The sequence below is a fragment of the Pistacia vera genome, unplaced genomic scaffold (assembly GCF_008641045.1).
Source record: "Pistacia vera cultivar Batoury unplaced genomic scaffold, PisVer_v2 Contig360, whole genome shotgun sequence".
Taxonomy (NCBI): Eukaryota; Viridiplantae; Streptophyta; class Magnoliopsida; order Sapindales; family Anacardiaceae; genus Pistacia; species Pistacia vera.
This window is the reverse complement of record NW_022196180.1, coordinates 460,920-488,296: the sequence shown is the minus strand read 5'-3', so window position 1 is coordinate 488,296 and position 27,377 is coordinate 460,920. Positions and strand designations below refer to the sequence as shown.

Sequence of the window (27,377 nt, the reverse complement as noted above, 5' to 3'; positions counted from 1 at the left end):
TATCTCTTCATTGTTCTCTGACTAAAACCATCATATACTTTCCGAGCTTGAACTTATTCCAATTTTGGAAATCAAGTGATCTCAAAAATAATTACCAATGAATTTAACAATTGCTTTGGCATTTTTCACTACAATTGGTACATTGTAATGAAAAAAATGCCAAAACATAGAGCTCCAGAGATACAAAATGTTTGATACAGGATTTACGTGGAGCAGAGGCAGTGAAAGAAGCTTTGTAGTTGTGTGGTTTAGTTGGCAATCTGAGATTGTTACAGAAGAAACTGTTGTCTATTGCGATAATCAAAGTGCCATACACTTGACCAAAAATCAAGTGTTTCATGAAAGGACGAAGCATGTTGACGTCAGATATCATTTTGTGTGAGAGATTATTGAAAAAGTGAAAGATCGCAGTTGAAAAGATATCTATAATAGAGAATCCTGCAAATATGATGACCAAACCAATTCCAATAGCTAAGTTCAAGCTTTGCTTGGACATTATTGGATGTTGCAGATAAGCTACAATATCGAGGAGAGGCAAGGGAGAAAGATAATATGTTATGTTTGGAGGAATTCAAGCCAAGGTAGAGAATTGTGAAGGTGTACTCCATTAAGAAAACACCTGGAGGCTTCAAGTGGTGACCAAACTTCTTGATGGCAGTTGGACTATGGGATGATTGCTGGCTCGATTCAGTACAACAATTATGTAAAACACCTAGAAGCTAACTTCTTGCTGGCAGCTTGAGAGAAAAACGTTTGGAGTGGCTGAAGGCAGTTGGAGCTATCTTGAGTGATGACTAAGCTTGAGAGGAAGATAGCTGGAGCGGTGGCCGACTGAAAAACTTCTATATAAGGGCAGTATAAGCTGCGGAGAAGAGACGTCGAAATATGAGTGAGTTAGAGCGATTTTGAGAGGAAAAATCAAAGCACAAAGTCTCATATTTGTATCCGTATGAGAGTGTTGCGAGAGAGAAGAAAATTGTATATCCAAATTACATAGTGAATCCTTTGTTTTTGCCGTGGTTTTTTCCCGCAAGGGACGTAAATCCTGTGTCAAATATTTTATATCTCTGGAGCTTTACGTTTTGGCATTTTTCACTACAAAAAGAAAGAATTCCCATATATTATGGAAAGAAGTCGGTATATATTAAGTACTTGGTTTTCAACTCAACAATTTCAAGCATTAAAATACTATCCTCCCGGACAGCCTCAACTTCATGACTAAGAGAAGAAGTGAAACGGTTATATGCATAAACTTTGTAGGGTTAAGAGAAGAGAAATTGCTCAGTAAAGCGGCAGAGCTCAGCATTTCCACAAAATTCAGCAACTACAACAACAATCAAAAAAAAAAAAAAAAAAAAAAGGGGCACATAGCCAAAAAGGAACATAACAAAAAATATTTGTATACTAAATCAAAATCAAAATGATGTAAAAACTCTTACCATTACGTTTGTGCTCCATACTGTTACGGTAAAGAAGAGATGTGAAAGAAGAGTCCTTGCCATGTATTTAGACATGTGCTCTGCAAGCAATGGATACTCAATTCCGGCAACCAAGCCTTTCCTTAGGATAATATGATGAGGCTCCAAGTATGGCATTCCAATTAGAGACATCAAACAGTCAAAATGATAGACTTCAGGAAGATGGTCAAGGCACAATTCGCCATGCTCTTTCAATTCCATTGCCTCAAAATATGCTCACTCTTTGTCATGGGAAATGATTCAACAACACATTGGGCGTATGGAAGAACCTGCAATCAATCAAATTACAAAACTCACCTCAACAATTCTGCATTATTAACATTTAAATGATCAGGTCTTAAGTTGGCATAGCGGAAGAGATTCGTCGGAGTCGAATGCTACTAAACAGGATATTTGCACTAGCAAAATAACCTCAAGTTATTCCAAACACTCACTGTAGGGAAAAAAAAGAATAACAAATGTTTATTCAAATAATGGATCCTGATTACATAGCTCTTAGGGACTATTTCTTATCATGACTCTAACTACTTGATAATAAAAAAAATTAAAATAGTCATACTTCAGCTACTTGATAATGATAAAAAATTGAAAATGATAACGTAGAATAAAATATTAAAATTGTTAGTGTTTTTGTCCCCTTATGATCTTGTTTTGAGTCCTGCACTATTTTTTCCTTTATGCCATTGTGGACACACTTGCTAAAGGTGAACATCTTCACAAATATGAGCACTTTAGCATTTGTACGTACACAATGCTTCTGACAGATATTCTCCCCTCAATCACACTTCATGGGCTTATTTTACTTTTTGGACAATATTATTCCTTATTGATATTCTGTTTTGTTCTTTTACATCTGTCCACCTTTTATTTGCTATGAGAGAAAAGGAATATTGCTTTTTTCTATGGTCCCAAATTTCTTGTACAAAATGAAAAACACAAAAGTTAATATTCAACTTTTTTGTCCCTCAACCCTTGACGCATTGATCTCTTTATATTCACTCATTTATGGCATTTTTCTTTAAGGAATCTAATCACATTTTGTTTTCCTCTCTGAATATTCTCTAAAGTTCTCATTTTGGTTAAGGTTTCTTACTATGCTTTGGTAGGCTTAGAATTACCATCCTCACTTGTCCTTGTTGAGATCTTTGGATGTTGTTTCCATTATGATAAGAGCTTGTATGTAAGCTGCTGTCCTATCTTCATTGTTGAATCTTGAGAGGAGCTCTTCTTCAACATGATGGTGCTGTGTTCGTGAAGCTTGCTGTGAGGACTTGAAGTTCAACCAAAGAAGATAGAGTTGTTGTGTAGAAAACAAGGTGTGTTTTACAACTTTGCTTATCTTGCTTTGTATTTGAACTCATAAGTATTTCAAAGTGAATTTGCTTCCTCTGGACATGGTCCCATGGATGTAGGCTTGATGTTGAACCATGTAAAAATGAGTGTATTCTTTACTTGCTTTGATGTATGTTTTAATTAAGTTTCTCACAACTCATTTGCACTATAAATTAAACAAGCAACTCAATCCACATAAGTTTTAAACACTTGGTAATCCTTTAAAACTTTCATTTGGTATCAGACCACATTATGAAGAGTTATCTAAGTTGATCCTTGCTTGTTTGTCAGATCTTTAATCTGAGGTTGTGCTTGTGTTTGCTATCTTTCGTTTTGTGTCTAGTTGAGCAGATTTGCCCACTCCGATGTGTGTGATCACCGTGTTTTGTGTGACCACATCTGTTGTCCTGTCACTATAAGTTTCTTTGGTGAAGGTTGATGACAAGCTATTCGCAAGTGTACGAAATCGTGCAAGTAATAAAGCTCGAGTAAACGAGTGTCGAATCCCAAGAGAACTACCTACCAAGTACCAAACTAGTCTATTTTATTGCTATTTGATGAGCCAAAATTTTATGAATGAATTTAATGAAAAAGAAAACAAATTAAATACTAAACAAAATCAGAATTTTAGAAGAACTTTGGTATAAAGATCAATATGGCTAAACCTTAGGGCACAGATTTCACACCAATTTAATCCTATGTATTGACAATTATTACTAACCTAATTAAGCATATTCTAAAGGCCAAACTGCCTAATATTCCACTAACTTTCTCTCAAAAAATTAGCAAATTAACCCTTAAGCAACAAACCAAAATATCTCTAAGTTAGATTTAGAAGCTAAGAGATCATTAAGTTCTATGGAATTTACCAGAACCTCAAAAATTGCGGTAACCTATCTCTAGCATTCGTTTAATCTATGGTTTTATTACCTTAGACTAATCAGGTTTCATCTCTCAATCTCAACCCAACCCATGATATCATTCAACTCTCGGATCCTTAAGAATTTAAAGCATTACACACAATAATAAAACTTAGAATTAATGCTCCATAAGAAATCAATAAAGATAACGTCAACACATATTCATAAATTGGGCTACATATTTAGCCCTAGAAAAGAGATTTAGTTCATAATTGTTGTAATAAAAACAATCATTCTATTCAATAACATGAGTTCAAGAAAGAAAAATAGAAAAACTTATGTAATTGGCGAACGAGAACTGCAAGAATTCCGATCTCCAAAATAGTAGTCGTCCTTTCTCCTTCTCTCCAAAAAAAAACTCCTAAAACTTCTCAAAAATTCTTCTTTTATAGTCCTAGGGTTCTGATCTTAATTAGGAAAAGAGTATATGTCTTAGCCCATTTAGATTCGGATTAGGATAACGCATTAACAAAATAAGCCCGTGATCCATCGCCGTGGCGGTGAGAACCGTCGCCGCGATGATCGTTCTTCCTGTCCAAGGTGTCCATGATATTCATAATTTGGTCAAGTAATCAAAACAAACTTTGTATATCTCTGAATAAGCTTTCCAACGCCACAATAATCGTTGAATTCTGATTTCCACAGCTCAAGTTCTAATCCAAACAGTGAAGCATGCTCATCTTGAAGAATTTCCAGATTTTACGTTGTATCTTCGACGCGTCACAATTTTGTCGTTTCAACTCTGATTCTTGCACCGTTTATTCCTACTCATCATGAATTCTATCAACATCATTCTTTTCCCTTCAAAAATCTGTTTGAGCCTGAAAACACTCAAAATGCACCCGTGATCCCGTACATGGTATTTATCAAAGAATTATTTCAAATTCCACACTTTAAGCACATTTTTCCATAAATAAACCAGATAAATCACTAACAAAATATAAACATTCAAGCTCTTATTAGTTGATCTACTCATAGACCATTATTGTTGGAAGGAACCAGCTTTTCTTTCTGGAGACCTAGGATGAAAGCCTTCTTAAAATCTATTGATGAAAGGGCTTGGAATGATTGTGTCGTTGGTTAGAAAGAACCAGAAGTTGTGATTGAATAAAGTGGTGGCAAGGGAAAACCCCTAGATCAATGGACCAAAGCTGAGTTGGAAGAGTCTAATTTCAACTCTAAAGCTCTCTATGCACTCTTTAATGCTATCAGTATTGGCTAAATGAAAAATATAGCCAACTATGAAATGGCTAAAGATGCATGGGACAGACTCCATGTAAAGAATGAAGGAACTGATGGTTAAAAAGACCAAACTTAGGAGATTGATTACTTATTATGAAAGCATGTTTATGCATGATGATGAGTATATCACTTATTTTCATGGTTGATTGTGTGATATCACAAATGAATGCTTTGCTTTGGGTAAGATCTATACTGATGTTGAACTTGTTAGGAAAATCTTTTGTTTTCTGCCTATGAAGTTCCTTTCCAAAGCAACCTCTATCAAAGAATGCTGAAATCTAGATGAGATGCAGCTGGATGAACTCATTAGATCACTTCAGACTTTAGAACTCAATCTGAAACGATGGGAAAAGAATAGGAAAGGGTCTTGCTCTAAAGCATAAGGTAACATCTAAACCTACTATTAGTGTTGTTTCTAGTGATGGTGAGGAAGATGAGTGCTCTTTGCTCACAAAAAAATTTTGCTAAATTCTTGAAAAAGAATATGACAAAGCCTAAGTTGAGCAAAAAGGGTAAACAACCTTTTGTGAAGAAGTCCACTAATCATGTTGGTCAAGGTGCCTTCTTGAAATGATTTTTGAGAGATAATGATAAGATAAACAAAGGCATCAGGTGCTATGAATGTGAATGGTATGGACACATTCAATCAGAATGTGCGAACACTCTAAAGAAAAAGGGAAAAGCCATGACTGCCACTCTAAGTGAAAGTGATGACATTAAGAGTGGATGTGATGACACAAATGAGGATGAGAATTTCCTGGCCTTTAAGGCTAACCAAGAGGATAGTAGGAGTGTGTTCTCGGATGACTCAATGATGTTTATAAAGAACAACAAGAGCCTTATGACAAGATGTATGAGTCATGGGTGAAAGTCATCAAGAAGATCAAATCTCTTGAATTCGAAAATTGTACCTTAACTAAAGATAAAAAAGTGTTGAATGATAAGTTGAATGCCTTGTTTATTGATTTATCCAACAAGGAACTCCTATTAAATCAAGCTTTAAATGAACTAACTGAGGTCAAGGCCATTGTTGAAAGATTGAATGCAGGTTCTTTTAAACTTGGTGAAGTTCTTGGACAAGGAAAGTCTTTGGTGACAAAACTGGATTGGGTTTTTCTCCTAGAGCAAGTTCTTCCAAACCTGGTGTGACCACTTTCATTAAGGCAAGCACCTCGAAACTAGTTTTGACCACCACTGTCAATAGAGTTTCAGACCAGAATGTTCTTGATGCACCTCCTGATCCTCTTCTTAAGGTAAAAAGATTTACTCATGTTTGTCATTTTTGTCAAAAGAAATGTCACATTAGACCAAACTGTTTCAAGCTTATTGCATATTTGAAAAGATGCATTGGAAATCATGTTTTTCCCTCTCAAAAAACCTCGCATCAAAACAATTCTTTCTAGAATAGGAAAATATGGAGACTTAAGCCTAGTACCAACTGTTTGTTTGCTCATACATCATTGCTTGCATTTCAAAATGACCAATAGTACTTTGACAGCTGTTGTTCAAGGCACATGACAGGTAATAAAGGTTTGTTGACTAATCTTGAATTTGTTGAAGCTGGTCATGTGACCTACGATGATGGCAAAAGAGGTGAAATCCTTGGCAAAGAATCTATTGTTATTCCTGGTTTTCCTATTCTGAATGATGTGCTCTATGTTGAAGGTCTTAAAGCTAATCTCATAAACATAAGTCAAATCTGTAATAAAAGTTGTGTTGTGAAAAAATGTGTGTCAAGTTTTGAATGATGATGGTACTTCTATTTTTAAAGGAAAGAGATCAAATGATAATTGCTATGGTTTGACTAACAAAGTTTCATGTTTAAGTTCCAAATCAGATGATATTGATGTTTGGCATAAAAAACTTGGACACATGAATTTCAGAGATCTTGTGAAACTCTCCAAAAAGGATGTTGTGAAAGGTTTGCCTAAACTAGTGTTCCCAAAAGGTAAAGTTTGTGGCCCATGCCAACAAGGTAATCAAACTAAGTTTCTTCACAAATCTTTGTCTCGGTTCAAAACCTCATGTGTTTTAAAACTTCTTCATATGGATTTGATGGGACCTATGCAAACTGAAAGTTTAGGAGGTAAGAGATATGTCTTTGTGTGTGTTGATGACTTTTCTAGATTCTCTTGGGTTGATTTTTTAAGGGAAAAGTTTGATACATTTGAAGTCTTTCAAAATCTAATCAAAAGACTTGAAGTTGAACAAAATTGTGGGGTAAAGAAAGTTGTGAGGATAAGAAGTGATCATGGAAAGGAGTTTGAGAACACTGATTTTTCCAGTTTTTTTTATTCACAAGGTATATGGCACGAGTTTTTTGCTCCAAGAACAGCTCAACAGAATGAAGTTGTGGAGAGAAAGAATAGATTTCTTCAAGAAATGGCAAGAGTTAACTAGAATAGAGTTCTTCAAGAAATGGCAAGAGTTATGTTAAATGACAAAAAATTACCGAGAAGATTGTGGGCTGAGGCAATCAACACTGCATGTCACATTACAAACAAAGTTTTTCTAAGGAAAGTTACCTCACAAATTCCATAGGAGTTATGGAAAGGTACCTCACAAACTCCATATGAGTTATGGAAAGGTAAGAAGCCTGATTTGTCCTACTTTCATGTTTTTTGGTGCAAGTGCTATGTGTTGAATGATAGAGATCTCCTAGGAAAATTTGATTCCAAAAGTGATGAAGGTGTTTTTCTTGGATACTCTTCAAATAGTAGGGCATATATGATTTTCAATATGAGAACTCAACACATAGTTGAATCGTTTAACATTATTTTCTCTAATTTAGAAGATTTCTCACAATTTTCTCATGAAGATGATATTGATGACCAAATGTCACCTCCTATATGACCATTGACCATGACAATGTGCCCACTCCAAGTTCTTCTAAAGATGTGACCACATCAAAATCTGAAGTGAACACCTCTGCAGCTCAACAAGGATCTCTCCGAGAGAGACAAGGACTCAAATTGATTATTGATTTATCTGATAAAATCACTCAACAAAAGACACCCAAAACCAGATAACCACCCTCTTGGATTAAAAAGGCTCATCCACCATCTACAGTGATTGGAAATTTGGATGAGGTAATAGTCACTAGATGTAAAAGATTGAGTGAAATTAATAATTTATGCTATGTTTCCCTTTCAGAACCTAAGAATGCAAAGGAAGCTCTTGAAGACGATTACTGGATTACTGCCATGCATGAGGAGCAGGAATAGTTTGAGAGAAATGACATGTGGAAACTAGTTCCCAAACTTGAAGGGATTAATGTTATTGGAATGAAGTGGATTTTAAAGAATAAATCAGACGAGTTTGGGAACATTGTGCAAAACAAAGCAAGACTTGTTGCACAAGAATATACCTAAGTTGAAAGAGTTGATTTTGATGAAACTTTTGCACCTGTGGCTAGGCTGAATCCATAAGACTAATGCTGGGAGTTACTTGTTGTATGAAGCTGAAACTTTATCAAATGGACGTGAAGAGTGCATTTTTGAATGGAATGCTGATGGAGGAAGTCTATGTTGAGCAACCAATAGGATTTCAAGAGCCTGATCATGTATTCAAACTTAAGAAATCACTTTACGATTTGAAGCAAGCACCAAGAGCATGATATGACAAGCTGACCTTCTTCCTTCTTGATCATAATTTCACTAAAGGTAATGCCAACAAAACCTTGTTCATGAAGCATGAAAGAGGTGAACTTTTGTGTGCTCAAATTTATGTAAACGATATATATATATATATATATATATATTTTTTTTTTTTTTTTTGGTTCTACTTCTCTAACCCAATTGGAAAAATTTATTGCTTTAATGAAAGATGAATTTGAGATGAGTATGGTGGGACAACTAAGCATGTTTTGTAGTCTTCAAATCAAAAAAAATTGATTGTGGAATGTTTGTCTCCCAGTCTAAGTACGACAAAAACATGCTCAAAATATTCAATCTCGAATCTACCAAGCATGCTAACACCCCAATGAGCTCCACTGTTAAACTCTCCAAGGATGAAAAAGGTAAAAAGGTTGATAATAAGTTGTTTAGAAACATGATAGGGAGTTTTTTATATTTGACAGAAGTAAGCCTGATTTGTGCTTTAGAGTAGGTGTGTGTGCAAGGTTTCAATCTAATCCTACTAAGCTTCATCTTAAAGCTGTTAAGAGGATTATGAAACATGTTGCTGGAACATCAGATTTTTGTAACACCCCGCTTGAGGTACGTAGTTATTGTTTCTTCTTTTGCTCTTATTTGAGTTGGTTTCTTGGTATTATTGTTTGGTTGACTTTTGATTGAGTGTTATGTTGAATACTTGCCCTGAAATTGGTTGAAAATAGAAGAAATTCAGTGTTCCAAGCTTCGCCGGGGTGAAGAATAATCTTCGCCGCGGCGAAGAGGTGTTGAAGCCATGGGAAGCTGCTGGACAGTTTCGCCGCGGCGACAGGCCGACCAAAATGTTTGTTAATTTTCTTCCCTAAGGGCAATTTGACCATTCTACCCCTAATTGCAGGAAAAGTGGGGAGTAAAATGTAAGGAATTTTCATGGAGAATATGTTGCTACGGGGGTGTGTTTGTAATGAATCAAAGGATATAGATAGAATTCCCAAAGAAGAGTAATGACAAAATGGGAATGCTTGTGTACAAATTTCATTAAAAGGAATTAAGTCATTGCAAACCCTTCATTCTTCTTCTCCATCGCCACTCTCCTCTCTTGCTTCCTCTCAATTTCTCTTTCTTTTGATCAAGGAGTTTTAAAGGGCTTTTGGAGTGATTTGGGGTAGAAAATCAACCTAAGGCATCCTAAGGTAAGGATTCTTGCTTTGGTTGTGAAGTCTTGTGAGTTTTTGTATATATTTTGAGTTTGGGGTTTTGTTCATTTGTTGAAGAGTAAGAGAAAGTCAAGCAAACCAAGTGAAAGGAGTTATGAAATCTCTCCATAACAAGGTAAGTAAACCCCACCCCAGTTGAGATTTGGGAATTTTCTTGATTAGGGTTTTGATAGCACTTATGTATGTATTTTTTATACATGTTATATGCCATGTTTTTGAGGCTTAAATAGGATTTCTAGTGCTTTGTGGTTGTTTGTACATTGCAAATATAGAAGTGAGATTGGGTAAAGGTAGTTTGAGATGCAATTGAAGTGTATGAGAACCCTTTTGGAAGTGTCTTTCTTTGGCAGGATATGTGGCTATGAGAGGGGTTTTCTCCCCATTTTGGATGGTTAGAGGAAAGATTTAGAACTATTTTTATAGTAGAGTTTTATTATGCACTTGAGTTGTTTGATGAAATGCCTAATAGGGGTTTGAGTATGAGTAGTGAACCTTAATTCTTGCAACTCATGTTGGCATTTCATAAGTGCATTATGGAGATGAACCATCCATAGGCATTAATTGTGCATTGAGAAGTGACCTAAGAAAGATAGGAAACTTTGTGTATGCACTTGCTCTATGAGTAGAGAACTTGTGGATGCAACTACTCTAAGGTAGAGAAAATGAGAAGTGCTAGAATAGAGTGAATGAGAAAGTATTAGAAATGGGTGATCTTTGTGATCATCACCCGACAGTTATGAGAATCGGTTGATGCTTGTGATCTCACCCGAATAGCCATTAGAGAGGGTTGATGCTTTGTGATCATCACCCGATAGGCATTAGAAACGGGTGGATGCTTTGTGACCATCACCCAGTTAGTTATTAAAAAGGGTTGATGCTTTGTGATCATCACCCGATATTTAGTAGAGATGGGTTGATGTTGTGATCATCACCCGTTTTTATTAGAGATGGGTTGATGCTTTATGATCATCACCCACAGTGATTAGGAACAGGTTAATGCTTGGTGATCATTACCCGAAAGTCATGAGGAACGGGTAGTGTGCTGGGTGTTGTCTCCACCCGATAGTTACAAAAACCGGGTAGGTGCTTCGTGATCCCCACTTGGTAGTCACTAAGAACGGGTTGGTGCTGTGTGAATTCCACCCGATAGTCATGAAGAGTGAGACGATGCTGTGTGAACGCCATCCAGCCGTACCTCCGGTAAGATGAGGCCATGACGTTTAGTAGGAAACAACAGAAAGTGTGAGGAAAGAATTAAGAGTAATACACACGGGGATAGACAGATAGAGGGTTTTACTTACTAAGCATTATTTTGTGCTCACCCCGTTATTTTCCTTTGTGGATGCCGGATCTAGGTGATGATGCAGTCGAAGGGGCGTCGGCAAGCGAGGAGCAATAGCTACACTGTTTCCCCTGTTTTGTCTTTTAAAATGGCATTTTTGTAAATGACGTTCTTTGTGTACAAAAGACGTATGACTTATAATAAAAAGGAAAAGTTTTGGGCCCATTTTCTATTGTTATTATGCATGCATTGTATTAGTTTACAACAGTTGTTACAATTTTGGGCTTTGGTTTTCTTATGACTCTAATCCTACTCTTGTGGGTTTTAGTGATACTGATTGGGCAAGGCGCTTGGATGATAGAAAAAACACATCTGGAGGATTTTTCTTTTTCGACAACAACCTCATCACCTGGTATAACAAGAAATAAAATTCAATCTTACTTTCCATAGCTGAAGCTAAATATATCGATGCAAGGAGTTGCTGCACATAGGTTCTTTGGTTAAAACAAATGCTATGTGATTATGGTTTTGATCAAGAATGCATAACTGTCTTTTGTGATAACATTAGTGCAATAAACATTTTAAAAATCTTGTTTAGCACTCTAGAACCAAACAAATTGACATTAGGCATTATTTTATAAGAGACTTAGTTGATGTTAAGGTGATCACTCTTGCACATGTTAACACAAACTCTCAACTTGCTGACTTGTTTACTAAGGCTTTAGACTTGCAAACTTTTGTAAATTTGAGGAAGTCCATTGGACTTATTCAAATTGAGTAGGTCTCTATCTTTTCTAATAAATTCCATGAGACAAATTTCCAACTTTTTATTGTTGCAAGTATTCTTTTAATTCGTGTTAGTGATTGAGAATTGTTTTTCAGTCTTTTGTAGCATGCTGTTGAAATGTGTCCACACTATGCTTTCTTATCTAAAGGCCTTTATGTCTTAAAATCTCTCCATGAGTCTGTATTGCTTGAGTTTGTTACCAATTGAAAGAGCTACCTTGCTTGTAGTGTGAAAGTTATAAGTGAGTAATCCTCTAAGATGTAATGATCCTTATGTCCTTAGAAGATCTACCATTTAGAGGGCTACCTCCTTGTAAGTGTGAAAGCTACATGTGGTTGTTGTTTGAGAGATTTTATTCTGTTTAATACCTAAATTTGTCATTGAAAAAGAAATAAAAAAGAACTCAGTTGAATTGATTTGTAAAAAGAACATGAGGGAAGGGGGAGACAAAAGATGTTTATTTGACCAATGAGTCAAACTCCCCTTTGAGGACATTGCACACACTTATGACAAAGAATCTATGCATTCTTGCTTATCGATTGACAAAAGAAATAAATGTTCGATGTGTGAAAGTGACGTGATTGAGATCATTCCTTCAACATCCTCAAGATTGGTGACCTTTTCTCTTATGTCACATTGATTGACAATACTTGCTACTGTAAATTTTTGTTTATGAAATTGATCTCATGGTAATTTCCTTTACATTTTTGTTTTGTTTTGTTTTATGTCTCCTGTCTTTTGCCTTGGTTCGATGTCACCACAGTGAGATTTCTTGTGTACACATGCCTGCAGCTTTCTAACCTTGATTTCTATCCTAAGTATCTCTTTTATTGTTGAGCTTTGTGTATGGTTTGATGTGTGCACATTGTACACTTATGTTATCACATGTGAGACTTTCTTTGATCTTTGCTTGCTGTGCACACATGACTGTTTGTGTGCTCACATTTTCTTCAGTAAATAAAAAATCATGTTTTTCTAAGGTTGCGAACTTTTCTCTTTTTAAAGTCTCACTTTGTTCTTTTCAACCGTCATATCCAAAGTCCACAATTTTTTATTCTTTCTTTTCTCTTAATATTCTCTCGTAACAAACTTTTGCAAGATTCAATGGAACATCAACAAGGTTGATGACATTAGGAAGGCCGCTGAAGCTAAAAAGAGAACAAGAACAAGGCAGTCCTCATATGCCCAGAAAGTGCGCACTCTTGTGCATCAAGTGAAGGCACCCCCTCTGCTTCAAAATCAGTGTCAAAATCTTCATCTTCAAGATCCATACCATCTAATGATCAGCCTCTCATCAAGAGATTGAAACACTCAAAAGGGTCCTCTACTTAATCCTAAGCAAAGAAGAAGAAACAAGCTAAGATTGCCAAGGGCAAAAAGAAGGTGAAAACGCCACCTCAATCTAAGGTCTTAGGTAAACTTAAATTTTTTGTTTCTCCTTCTATTGGGTCTAGGTTTAAAGACTATTATTTTTAGGTCCATTGTCTGTGAGTCAAATGTCAAACTCTCTGAATGCCCTGAAATTGCCAAAAATGTGGTTGAACAAAAATGGCAAACATCTATGGTGTTTTGTGCAAGAATTTTATGCACATTTTAGGAAAGACATAGAACAAACCTCGTTTCACAAAAACTAGGTTTGGGTAAGGGGTATTTGGATGGATTTTACCCTTGAGTGATTAGAAAATTGTTAAAGATCCTTGTTATGAAGAACGAAGATGACCTAACTATCCCTATAGAGGAGCGTAGGCTTAGGGCTAGTGATCTTAGTAGTGGAGTTGTGACAGTTTGGTCTGATAGTGGTTTTCTTCCTATCAACGTGCTCACATCCCTGTACAATACTCTTTTCAAAATCACCATCACCAAACTGGCCTCCCTCTAGGCATAACTTGTTTATCAAGCTTGATAAAGCACAATTGTTGTATGGCACTGTGCAAGGAAAGAAAATAGATCTTGCTTCTGTTATTTACAAATCGATCAAGATCATTGGTGAGTCTGAAGGGAAATCCTTCATTCTACCTTTCTCTTCTCTGGTTACAAGGTTTGTTGACTTCTATGGGGCTCCAAAATAGTCCAATGACAATTTTCTTAAGATTAGAAGTATTTCCTCTAAAACTCTCAAGCCCACTGTCCCTGTTGTCGATGTGCCTCCGTTCGCTCAAGCACTTTCTGTAAAATCCAGTGCTTGGCAATGCAAATTGTTTGAATTGTTGCAGGCTTTTGATCAGAAAGTAGATTCTTATCATAACACCTTGCTGGCTTGTGTTGATTCCCTTGAAACTGCTCTTAAAGAAACCAGAGCTGAAGTTCTAAGTAAAGGGTCTTCAAGTTGTTCCAAGGATGCCCTTGATGCCTCTGTTCCCACTAAGAAGACTGTTGTTCCTACTGAGCCTCAAACTGATATGAATGCCAACCCTGCCGATGCAAATATTGTCCCTGAGGATTCAAATCTAGTCACTCCTGAAGACATTCCAGAAATTAATGAAGAAGACGTTGTGGATGAACCTGATTCTAGAATGTAGCTGAAGAAAGTGCAAAAGGAACCTTTGCTTCAGTGCCTGTTTGTAATACCCAAGATGTCAAAGGTATGTTCCTAACTCAAAACAGTCCTATAGATGTTAATTTTATGTTAAAAAAGCATAAAATCTAACTAAGGGCAAAATAGTCGATTCATTTGGAACAGTGTGAATCAATTATCCATAGAAAGACATTAGGGACAAAATAGTCATTTTGCCTGTGGATAAGCATTGAAAAGTCAAGGATGAGTAGGCTTAATTGCATTTAATGGCATTAATTAAGTAATAATTATGTTTAGTGCGAAATGACCAAAATGCCTTTATATGAAGAATTAAGGACTTATGAATTATACAATTAAAATAATTGGGTCAATAGTATAATTTTGGAAAATAAATGAAATATTTTCCTATAAATGAGAGGAAATTCGTTCAAGCCAGGAGAGAGCATTCCTTCAACCTTTCTTCCATTTTCTCTCAAATCTTCCACGAAACAAGGCTTCTGTCTCTAAGTTTTAAAGGAGTTTTGCATAATTTTTCAAGGAGAACAAGATAGGAGCCTTGGATCTTCAAGTTGAAGGGTTTAAGGTAAGATTGAAAACCCTAGTTTTGATGTGATTTGAAGATTTGAAGTAGATGTTGAGGTATAATGTTATATATGTAGGATTTAGGTGTAAAAGAAGACAAAGGCAAAGGATTTGTTGAAGGAATTCTTTAAGAAGGTAAGGAAAACCTCCAATGACTTTAGGGATTATGCTAGGGTTTGTAGATTTTTATGAAACCTTAAATTAAGGCTTTAAGGCACATAATTAGTTGATGGCAAGTGTAGTTGAACTCATTTATTCCACTTATTGCCTTGAATTCATTATACATGAAGTTATTGCTATTTATGTTTTATGAGTTGTCATGTTTAATTGAAGAAAATGAAGTGTGGATGCTGATTGTAGCAAAACTTGTAGTATTGGAGGCCACATGGTGTTGAATGATTGCTATTAGAAGTGTTGAGGTGTTGTTTGCATTAGCTTACAATGTTATAACAATAATGGATGATTATGGGAATAAGATCTTACACTTCCTTTACGATGTTAAAGACTATTAAGGGGAGGTTTATTTGATCCATAAGTTGACCTATTAGTTAATTGTCAATAGGAATTGGTGTGGCATAGTTAATATGAAAAATTCGGATTTGGTAAGCTTAGGGGTTATGTTAAACATGCTTTAGTATTTTGACCATAACTTGAGTTATAGAAATCAAAATGAGATGATTCTTGAAGCATTAGAAAGTGAAGACATAGCCCTAAAACTTTTATTATGCTAGAGCCAATTTGTTTGAGAAATGGATAGAAAATGGCCTAAAGTATAAACTCCTGGTTATTAAAGTTTAAGATTTAACATGATCAATTCTTATAATTATGAATTGATTATTAATGTATTATTGTAATTATGCCATGTACTAATGTTTACCCATTAGTTAGATGATCTTTGAAAGATATACATGGTCATGATGTCAATGCATGATTAATGTTATGAAATGGCATGAAGATGCAATGTAATACATGTTTTAAGATGATGTATGTGAGGAAGAGGTAATGTAAATGGATTGATAATCCATAGAAGAATTAAAAATATTAAGCTCACCAAAATATGTATTTACATGTCATAAGATGTTAGAGATGCATATAGACATGATGGGAAACACGTAAGCATATCCTCGTATGCCGGTTGAGGAAAGATGTATATATGCTTTAGATGTTAAATAACGCATAAGCACGCCTCCCGATGATATGAGCTCTAGATGAATATGAGGCTAAATGATATGAAGTGCTTAAGACGCTAAGAAAAGTCCGATCGGCTACACATTAAATGCTTCATATGCATTTAGTTGCACTACATGAGTTATGATGTTATTACATCATGAGATGATTTATACTCATGTTAGATGATATTTAGATGTTATATCATGATATGTAATGTGTGTACTATGTTTACATACTTATTTGTATGTGTATGCATTGATGTTTATATAGCCATGGGATAAAATGATGAAAAACACATGAAATAGAAAGCAAAAAAAGGGGAAGTATCCCTAGATGTAAAAGATAAGTGGTGTGTTAACAAATATGTTTAAATGAGGGTCAAATAGCACATTTAGAATGCAATGGATCATTCCTTACTAAGCGATTAACGCTCACCCTTTCATTGTTGATTGCTTTGCAGGTAGACCAAAAGTGAAGGATGCTAGAGACAGCGGGGCTACACATGAGGGGAGATGATTTATTGTCATCTTGATGTAAATAATGTAAATGATAAATGTTTGTGAAACACCTTTGGAAGTTTCCACCCTATAAATATGTTTTGATTATGTAATTTCAAGATAAATTCTTAAAGTTTCTGAATTATAAGTTTGGATCTTGTGTGACATTTTATATGCCTGTTTTGGATATTGTTATTATTATCCTTATACAGGTTTTTCCTAAATACAACTCATTCTCCAGACATGTATCCCTAGGATTCTCATTGAGGGATATTCAGAGGATACCTGACTTCTTGAAATTGATCCCTCCAACAGGGAGAAAGAATCTGAAGATGTTGCCCATCTTGCTAACTCTCAGACTGCAGAAGATGCTCCTGATGTGAACACCTCTGCTCTTGTATCCACCTCTATAGTTTATCCTCCTCCAACTCCTACTCTTGTCAAGACTCGTGTCAAATCTGTTGGCAGGAAGCCCCCGACCAGAAGATGTTCTCGACACAAAAGTTGATCGCTTATGATCAAATAGGGGGAGATGATAGATGCTCTTTGTTATTGCCACAGAGCCAAGATTTTTTTAAGACGCCAAGACTCTATTTTTTTTGTTGTGTTCTTTTGATTGTCTGTTTTGTGATCACTGTTGTTTCTATGTCACTTTAAATTTTTCTTTATGCAAAACTCTGTAGAACCTTTTATGGATTTTTTCTTGTGAATTTTGTCCTGGTGCTTCTTTTTATTGCTAATATTGCTATTGTTCAGATTGGTTCTATGCATGAGTTATGTTTTATTGCTAATCTCTCCATTCCTATGTAGATTCTCTTCAATGACATGTTGAGCTACCTCATTTGGAAATCCTTTGGTAACTTCTTTCTTGTCTTATGTTTTTCTTAGGGGGAGGTTTATTATTGAGTGGGAGTAGTCTGGTCTTAAATTGTATTTTCAATCTCTTACTTTGAAAAATGTTTTTTTCTTTTGTTGTCTAAGAATTGTGCTTTGATCTTAAGTGACAAAGGGGGAGATTGTTAGTGTTTTTGTCACCTTATGATCATGTTTTGAGTCATGCACTATTTTTTCCTTTCTGCCATTGTGGGCACACTTGTTAAAGGTGAACACCTTCACAAATGTGAGCACTTTAGCATGTGTGTGTACACAACGCTTCTAGCAAATATTTTCCCCTCAATCACACTTCATGCACTCGTTTTACTTTTTGGTCAATATTATTCTTTGTTGATATTCTGCTTTGTTCTTTTACAGTCGTCCACCTTTTATTTGCTGTGAGAGAAAATGAATATTGCTCTTGTCTGTGGTCCCAAATTTCTTGTACAAAAAGAAAAACACAAAAGTTAATATTCAACCTTTTTTTCCCCCAACCCTTGATGCATTGATCTCTTTATATTCACTCATTTCTGGCATTTTTCTTTAAGGAATCTAATCACATTTTGTTTTCCTCTCTGAATATTCTCTAAGGTTCTCATTTTGGTTAAGGTTTCTTACTATGCTTTGGTAGGCTTAGAATTACCATCCTCACTTGTCCTTGTGTGAGATCTTTGGATGTTGTTTCCACTGTGATGAGAGCTTGTGTGTAAGTTGTTGTCCTGTCTTCATTGTTGAATCTTGAGAGGAGCTCTTCTTCAACATGATGTTGTTGTGTTCGTGAAGCTTGCTATGAGGACTTAAAGTTCAACAAAAGAAGATAGAGTTGTTGTGTAGAAAACAGGGAGTGTCTTACAACTTTGGTTATCTTGCTTTGTATTTGAACTCATAAGTATTTCGTAGTGAATTTGCTTCCTCTGGACGTGGTCCCATGGATTTAGGCTTGATGCCAAACCATATAAAAATGAGCGTGTTCTTTACTTACTCTGATGTATGTTTTAATTAAGTTTCTCACAACTCATTTGCACTAAAAATTAAATAAGCAACCCATTCCGCATAAGTTTTAAACACTTGGTAATCCCTTAAAACTTTCAAAAATGAAAGAAAAGCCATCCCACGCTGCATTGATGTTTATTTGCTGGTCTCTGCTTATCCCTTGCTACTTTGGTGTTGCTTGTCTCCTACTATGCTATCACATGTTACATCATAAGTTTTATTAATAAATTTGCATACTAAGTCAACTACTTGCTTGATGACAAAAGAACCAAAAGAGTTGGCAACAATGTAGAAGAAATTAAGGTTTCCATCTCTAACTTCTTTGATCATCTAGTCATCGAACTTGTTACAAGGACACCGTCAGTTTGATATACTCTTTTAAAGAATCCTCTATAAATGCCATCTGTGTTGTGGCTAGTTCTATGTCGATCAGTAGTGGGGTTTAAATAGATAGTGACATGAGATAACATGAGGTAGCTAAATTAATTTTTGCAAATCTTATTCTAATAAAAGGAGAGAGCCCTTGTAAAAAATCTTATCTTCTTTGCTGGAAATGGAAAATTCCATAACTTATCTTTAAGGTGAGCTGAAAGAGTGACACCTCGAGTTAGTGTAAAAACAAGACTAGCACTCGACTATATTTTAGGATTGATAAATAAGTCTTAAATGCAGAACCTTAAGTCATAAAGTTGAAGGAAATTCTGAAAAATATTCTATATCTAAAAAAAAGAAGGTATAATATGTTTATATAAAGTGGTGACAGTCAACTCTAATAAGACTCCCAATTTAACAAGGAAATAAAATCCTAATAAAACCTGAAAATTAATTGAAAAAGAATTCCTCACTGTTGACTAATTATAAAATAAGAAAAGACTGTAAATAAAATAGGAAAAATGCACAGAAAACTTAAATGGCCCCGTAACATGCCAAAACAATGAGTTTTAGAATTGAAAATGACTCCAAACCGGGGAACCAAGTTGCCATGTCGTCGGGCTCAAAATGAGCTTTTTGTTGATATTTGATGGGCACAGTAAATCCTCTCGGATCAAAAGTTATGGCTGTTTTAAATTGATATGTTTGTGTTTGGGCTTCTGACGCTCGGTCCTCTATAGGATTTCATCTGCTAGACGTTCTCTGTCAAAGATAATCAATATCAAGTTCTTATTTTATAGATGTTACTGTCATCAATTTTGAAGATGTGCAATTAATGGAATTAAGAATTAATTAACGATCAGCTATTGCATTAAATGCCAACTTGTTTTTAATCAAACTTGGTAAACAATGTTTGTCCATACTACAGTCATTTTCAATTTCTTCCACTAACTTCATCTTTTTGTCCTTTTATTCTATAAGAAGTAACTTTCTCATCTAGACGTTTAATTTTTATTCCAAATTGAAACAAAGTACGTGCTTTTAATTAAACAAAATTTATGTTCATCTACATATATCATATATGTGGCTAGCTCGTTAATACATCAATTAGTTTCGGGTAATTGCTTGACGTCGAGTGGTTTGCACCATACAGTTTTAGAGTTTTAGTTGTTCTCAAATTGCGTTCATTTTTCAAGGTTGGTTGACGACGGCATTTTCCAAGGTAGAGACAATTGTAAACTATAGTCGTTAATAAGCTTCCATCTTAACATTATAAGAAACTAGATGAAAAGCCCGCATGTTGTGCAGTTATGTTTATTATATTTTGTTTACGTTATTATTATTATTATTTTTTTTTTTTTTGGTGTGTGTTTTAAATATATATTTTATATATTGAAGTTCATTTTATATTGTATTGATAATTAAAGAAATCAATAAATAAAATATTATATATTTATTGTTGATATAAAGAAATATTATGTACAAAAGAATTAATATTAATTTTATCATATTGTATAAATAAAAGTTATATTTTCAACATTTATGATAATTTATTTATTTATTAAGACTAATGACTTTGTTATTGGTGAACAAAGTAAGTCACGGAATGGAAAACTTAGTTTACTATAATATCCTATTATTGTACCAAACAAGTTTGAAGTTGATGGTTTTAATTTGGAGATTCTTGCAATAATAAGGTACTCAAGATTTGCGAAAAAAATATTGATCAGCAATTTCATTGCATCAATTATCATGAACCCAAAAAAAAAAAAAAAAAAACTTTAATATAGTATTAATTGAAAAGGGCATTACAATATTACATTTGGTAACAGGAAATGTATGACGGATAATCTATTCTAATTATACGTACAAACTAATGACTTTGCATCTTGATTGTTAACATTAAACAGGATTGTTAAACAATGGTTAAAAGTGTAGGATTAAACAAGATTGTTCAACAATGGCTACAATTATAGGGAACTGGAGCAGCCAATTGTTAGTAATGATAGCAACATGTTTTAGTAATTCAGTAAATTATTTGTAAGTGTGAACTGGCATGTTTGGACCGGTTTCTTTATAAGCGTTAAACCGGTTTTTTTTTTTTTTAATCGGGTATTTAACCGGTTTATTAGTTTGTTTAGGTTTTTAATTTTTGCATTTCCCTTTTTCGTTTTGCGTCACTAGCATTGTTAATTTCTTTCTCTCTTTGAAGATTGAAGGTTGTGTTAGCACCGTCTGGTGCTGCTATTGCGATTTACTTTGAAGATGATTACAATGATTGTCCTATTTCTTTGTTATGTTTTGTTTTGTTTATTTTTTTGTTACTGTTGTTGACTGCTAAGATTATAGAGAGTACGATTATTATGAATTATAAGTTTTTAATTTGTTAAAAAGTCTATTTCGATAGAATGCCAGATAATGGAACTATTATTTTGTTTTTTCATGTTGAATTTGTTGTTGTTATTAATAGAATAGTGAGTTAGGGTTTTCTACTGTAAGGAAATTAAGTGAAGTTTGATTGTTGTAGGAGTAAATTAAGCAAAAACATAGTTTAAACGAGATTTTATTACCACTTTTTCAAAGTTGTCTTTGATGAGGGTCCTTAGAAGTCGATTATTTAGATCTAGTATTTAGGCATTTTAGTAGTGTTGCAAAGTATGAGTTAGTGGTTAAAAGTTGTTGCTATTTTTCAGCTTATTTTTTGTTGATGTGTTGCCTATTTAAAAGGCTTTTAGTTAATTGAATAATGAGATAACAGTGAAAGTTCTATTCTAACCAAATGAAGGGAAGTTTGATTGTCGTACGAGGTTTATTTATTTTTTTGGTTGTAAATCTTTATTTTGTTATAATTAGTTGTTAATATATTTTAGATATTTTTTTTTTCTTTTTGTTTTCTTTTGTGTTTTTAATAAAGTCTTAATCTTGATAGCATTGAAAAAGGAAAACAGTGTGTCAATGATGTAGATGTTTCTTCAAAAAGGGAATGGAAAAGAGGCATTAATGCTAACATTAGACGTTCTGTAAGGCTTGAGGGTTCGGTTTTAGAGAGTCAGCAGCAGGAAATTGATTGTTTGATTGATTCAGTTGTGTTTACTGAAAGTGAGAGAGACAATGAAGCTGCTATATTTGAGGAACTAGTAGACAATGTACCAGTTTCTAAAAAGAAGAAGTTAGAAGACAAACCTGATTACTTAACAAAACTTTTACAAAGTCAAGAAACAAAATATTCTCCTCATGAGAATGTGTGCCTTTGTCATGCAAAATACAAAAGCTTGGGCTCCGTTTGGTTCATAATTGGGTGTTTTTGGGAAAAGTTTTCTGAAAAAAGTAAAAAAAAAATTGAATTGGGCGGGTATTACGATGTAGGATTTATAAATTAATAAAATACCCCCTATATTTGTTTATTTACAAAACACCGCCTATAATAAAATCTTAAAAGTTAACAAAAACACCCCCAACCCAATGTCAAATCCGGACAGCCGGCCACCACCGCCGGAGGGTGGCCGGGTTCACCGTATTGGCGCTTGACCAGCTGGATCTTGCCGGTCGTGCGCCGATATGGCCTTTGCCTGCCAGATCCACGGTGGATCTGGCCGACAAAGGCCAGATCTACTGCCAGATCTGGCTGTCAACGGCCAAATCTGGCTGTATTTTCTCGTCAACGACGACCAAGAAACGGTTGTCGTTGATGGTCAACGACGACCGTTTGTTGGCCGTCGTTATAAACCGTTGTGGCCAAAGATCTGGCCGTCAACGGCCAGATCTTTGGCATTAGATCTGGCCTTTTCTGGCCAAATCCACCGTGGATCTGATCGGAAAAGGCTAGATCGGCGCACTACCGGCCAGATTCAGCCGATAGTGCGCCATCCTAAAAGATTCCGGCCATTTTCCGGCAGTGGTGGCCGGAATCTGGTAAATATGAATTACTGGGGTGTTTTTATAATTTTTAAATAAATATTTAGGGGTATTTAATTAAATTATCAAATTTAAAGAGTTTAAAAAAAGTTGAATAATATTGGGAGTAGTATTCCCAAAAATCAAAGTTTTTGGGTATTTTACTGTTTAATTTTTTTGGGAATACTAAAAGTGGTATTCCCAATTGGCAACCAAACGGAGCCTTGTATTTTGTCTCGAGAAAGAAGGTATCATAATTGTTTTAGAATAAGTTTTTTTTTTAATTATTTTAAATGTCATATTTTATCAAGTATTATTTATCGTTTTTGTGTTTTTTTTTTTAATTAAAACACAGATAGAAAGCTTAACAAATGAAAAACATCAACTGGCTTTGAATGTAGAAAATTTGCAGGGTAGACTTGAACCAGTACGTGTTTCTGAATGTAATGTATTCCTATTTAACTTTTAATTTGTTGATATATAATTTTAAAATTGTTCTTTTTATTGTAGGCTGAAAAGTGTTATTTAAATGTGTTGTAGCAAATGAAGGCTATGTCTTTCTGTTCATATCAAAGAATGCTTGATAAGAATGTAGTACAAGTATCATCTGCAGCAAAAGATGTGGAGAAAGAAAAAACAGGCAGAGGTAGACCATCAAAAAGAGGGAGAATAAAAAAATACATTTTAGCAAAATGATGATATAAATGCAGTACTTGTTTAACTGTTTTATCAATGGGCATGCTGATGTTAATTGATATATTAATTTAGAATATTAAAATGAATGGTTCGGAAATGGGTCTATCGTTATCCAAATTTAGGTTATATAATAAATAAAATTAAAGTTTTGTTGTCTAGTTTCCAAATATTTAAATCGTTTGTCAATTGGATTTTTATTGAATAAGTTATGGCCAATTTACTACTAACTGTTTAGAGGAAACTGAGAAATGGGGAAGTTGGATTGTGTATGAATATAAAATGAGTTGTTTGGAAGTGGGCCTATAGTTATCCAAATTTAATATATAATATATCAAATTAAAGTTCTTTTTATCTAGTTTCCAAATATTCAAACCGTTCATCAATTAGATTTTTATTGGGAAAGTTATGGTCAATTTACTACTGATTGTTTAGTATAAACTAAGAAACGAGGGAAACCGAAATATATGTGATGACAAAATGAATTGTTTAGAAATGGGCCTATAGTTATTCAAATTCATCATATAATATCAAATTAAATCTCTATTTGTCTAGTTTCCAAATATTCAAACCGTTCGTCAATTGGATTTTTATTTAGCAATTTATGGTCAATTTACTACTGACTGTTTAGTGAAAACTGAGAAACGGGGGAAACCAAAATATGTGTAATGATAAAATCAATAGTTTGGAAATGGGCCAACAATTATCCAAATGATAAAATCAATAGTTTGGAAATGGGCCTACAGTTATCCAAATTTAGAGTATAATATATCAAATTAAAGCTCTATCTGTTTTGTTTTCAAATATTCAAACCATTTGTCAATTGGATTTTTATTGAGCAAGTTATGACCAATTTACTATTGATTATTTAGTGGAAACCAAGAAACAGGGGAAAACAAAATGTGTGTGATGATAAAATGAATTGTTCAAAGATGGATCTATAGTTATCCAAATTCAAGTTATATAATATATCAAACTAAAGCTCTGTCTGCCTAGTTTCCAAATATTTAAACCATTTGTCAATTGGATTTTTATTGAGCAAGTTATGACCAACTTACTACTGACTGTTTAGTGGAAACTGAGAAACGGGGGAAACCGAAATGTGTGTGATGATAAAATAAATTGTTCGACAATGGGTCTATAGTTATCCAAATTTAGCTTATAATATATCAAATTAAATCTTTGGGTGTCTAGTTTCCAAATATTTAAACCGTTCATCAATTGGATTTTTATTAACCAAGTTATAGTCAATTTACTACTAAATGTTCTATTGCAACTGAGAAATGGGGGAAACCGAAATGTGTATGATGATAAAATGAATTGTTTAGAAATGGGTCTATAATTACCCAAATTCAGGTTATATAATATATCAAATTAAAGGTCTTCTATCTACTTTCCAAATATTCAAACTGTTCGTCAATTGGATTTTTATTGAGCAAGTTGTGACTAATTTACTACTGACTATTTAGTGGAAATCAAGAAGCTGGGGAAACCAAAATGTGTTTGATGATAAAATGAACGGTTCGGCAATGGGTCTATATTTATCCAAATTCAGCATATAATATATCAAATTAAAGCTTTATCTATTGTGTTTCCAAATATTGAAACCGTTCATTAATTGGATTTTTATTGAGCAAGTTATGACCAATTTACTACTGACTGTTTAGTGGAAACCGAGAAACGGGGAAAATCAAAATGTGTGCAATGATAAAATGAATTGTTCTGAAATGGGTCTACAGTTATCCAAATTCTAGTTATAATATATCAAATTAAACCCCTGTCTGTCTAGTTTCCAAAGATTCAAACTACTCGTCAATTAGATTTTTATTGAGCAAGTTATGACCAATTTACTATTGACAGTTCAATGAAAACCAAGAAACAAGGGAAACCGAAATATTTGTGATGATAAAATGAATTGTTTGACAATGGGTCTTGTAGCAATTATGATGAACGGCATGAAATAGACTTTTCATATAGTATTAACTAAAAAGGACATTACAATATTACAATTGTTAATGAATAATGTGCAGCAAATGGTCTATTGTAATTGTATTGTACAATCTAAATAGCTTTGCATCTTGACTCTTACAATTAAACAGAATGGTTCGGCAAGTGACTACAATTATAGAATTTTCAGCAATCCTACATGGCGAGCAATAGCAAGGGTGTGCTTCAGAGTCGTGCATTGCATAGGTATGTCTATAGAATTTTTTTTTACATTATTATTAATTGCTTGTGTGACATTAAATTATTTGTACTGAAGTTACTTTTATATTGAATTGATAATTAAAGAAATAAATAATAAAAATATTATATACCAAATACTAAGTATTAAATTTGTACAAATTTTAAATATATATTTAATGTAGGTGTAAGGATTTATTTTAATTACAAGTTGAAAATTCAATAACATTTTACTAATCAACTAAAATGTTTAAATTTTTATATGTAGTTTATCATTTACGGGTAATTTCAGTATCTAATACATTAGATAATCTATATACAGGGTATTCTATATTTAAATTTAGAATACTCTGCTAAAACTAATGCATTATTTGTATATTAAATAATGACATTATTTTATCTTAAATAAATTAAAAAAAATCTAAAAATTATCTAGCAACCCTGTATATTATACTAAATAAATTATATCATGCAGACATAATTTAATGCCAAAATGTTACCATAAATGCATTTTTATACCATAAATATCTTGGAAATTTGAATTCTTTGTAACAAAAAGAAAATAGAGCGAAGAAAAGTATACACTGAATGTCGGTCCTAATTCATCTACTTAGTAACATTCAACTACTTAATAACATTCAATTAGTCTCCATAATGACAACAACACAACAAATTTGTAGATAATTCATCTTTCAAACTATAGCATTTAAAAGCATCTCCAAATGACTTTTTATATGACCCAAACTCTTTATTATAAAGAGTTTATCCATAAAAACAAGAGTCCAATAGACTCTTTATTCTTTGAATATAAATTAAAGAGTGAGTTTGACTCGCTCTCTACATCTAGAGAGTCAAATCTCACTCTCTATCCTAATTTTATTTAATAAATTATACGTTTTTATGCATTTTATTATTAATTTTCTCTCATATTAAGTCTTTCTCCTATTTATTAAGTCTAATTTAAAGAGTCTATTGGATTTGAATACAAATTTTTTTCTTTATATTTAGAAATCAATGAAGATGCTCTTTATTTATGTGAAATATGCTCTTTAAAATAAAGACACCATTAGAGATGCTCTAACACATCACAATGTTAATTAATAAAACTTCAAACCTCCTTGCATAATTCCATCTGCAGATTCATCACTAAAATCCTTGAGTAGCCTCATTTTAATGTATAAATACATGAAATTAATACACAATTTTGTATGTACGGAATTGTTGAAGAAAAGAGTTTAACATATAGTGATAACTCATATAGACGCACTCACACCATTGATAAGCTAACTACATGCTTCGTTCGTTCATGACAAAATAAAACAGAAAACTGTAAAATGATATTTGAAAAACTTCTTCTTTCCCAAACAAAATTTTAGAGTATTCATCATTCAAAAGGTACGAATCCTGAATGTGAGCGTATTCCTCCATCAATCTGCTCAGCATTGCACTGCATTCATTCTCGATCTCACACTGTTCTTCATAAAGCCTACACTTCGATGCTGCCAACTTTTCATCGCAGATTGTGAATACCTCCTCTCTCTTCTTCTCGAACGCTTTCATTTCTTTGTCTTTTAGCTTTATGAACTCTGCCATTCTTTCAATTTTGTGTAATAAAAACATCATCAATAGATACCTAGAACAAAACATGCCCGGATTCTAAGTTCGTCTATTGTATATGTTGAAACTTAAAGACTATTTTAAAAGGTAGAACAAGATATCCCAGATTTGTAATCAT

At 33.8% G+C, this 27,377-nt stretch overlaps 1 pseudogene; it reads right to left on the bottom strand.

The window, feature by feature from the left end:
- Nucleotides 1–1,121: 1,121 nt before the first annotated feature.
- LOC116140002 lies at nucleotides 1,122–27,235 on the bottom strand (annotated as a pseudogene).
- Between the last annotated feature and the right edge of the window lie 142 nt (nucleotides 27,236–27,377).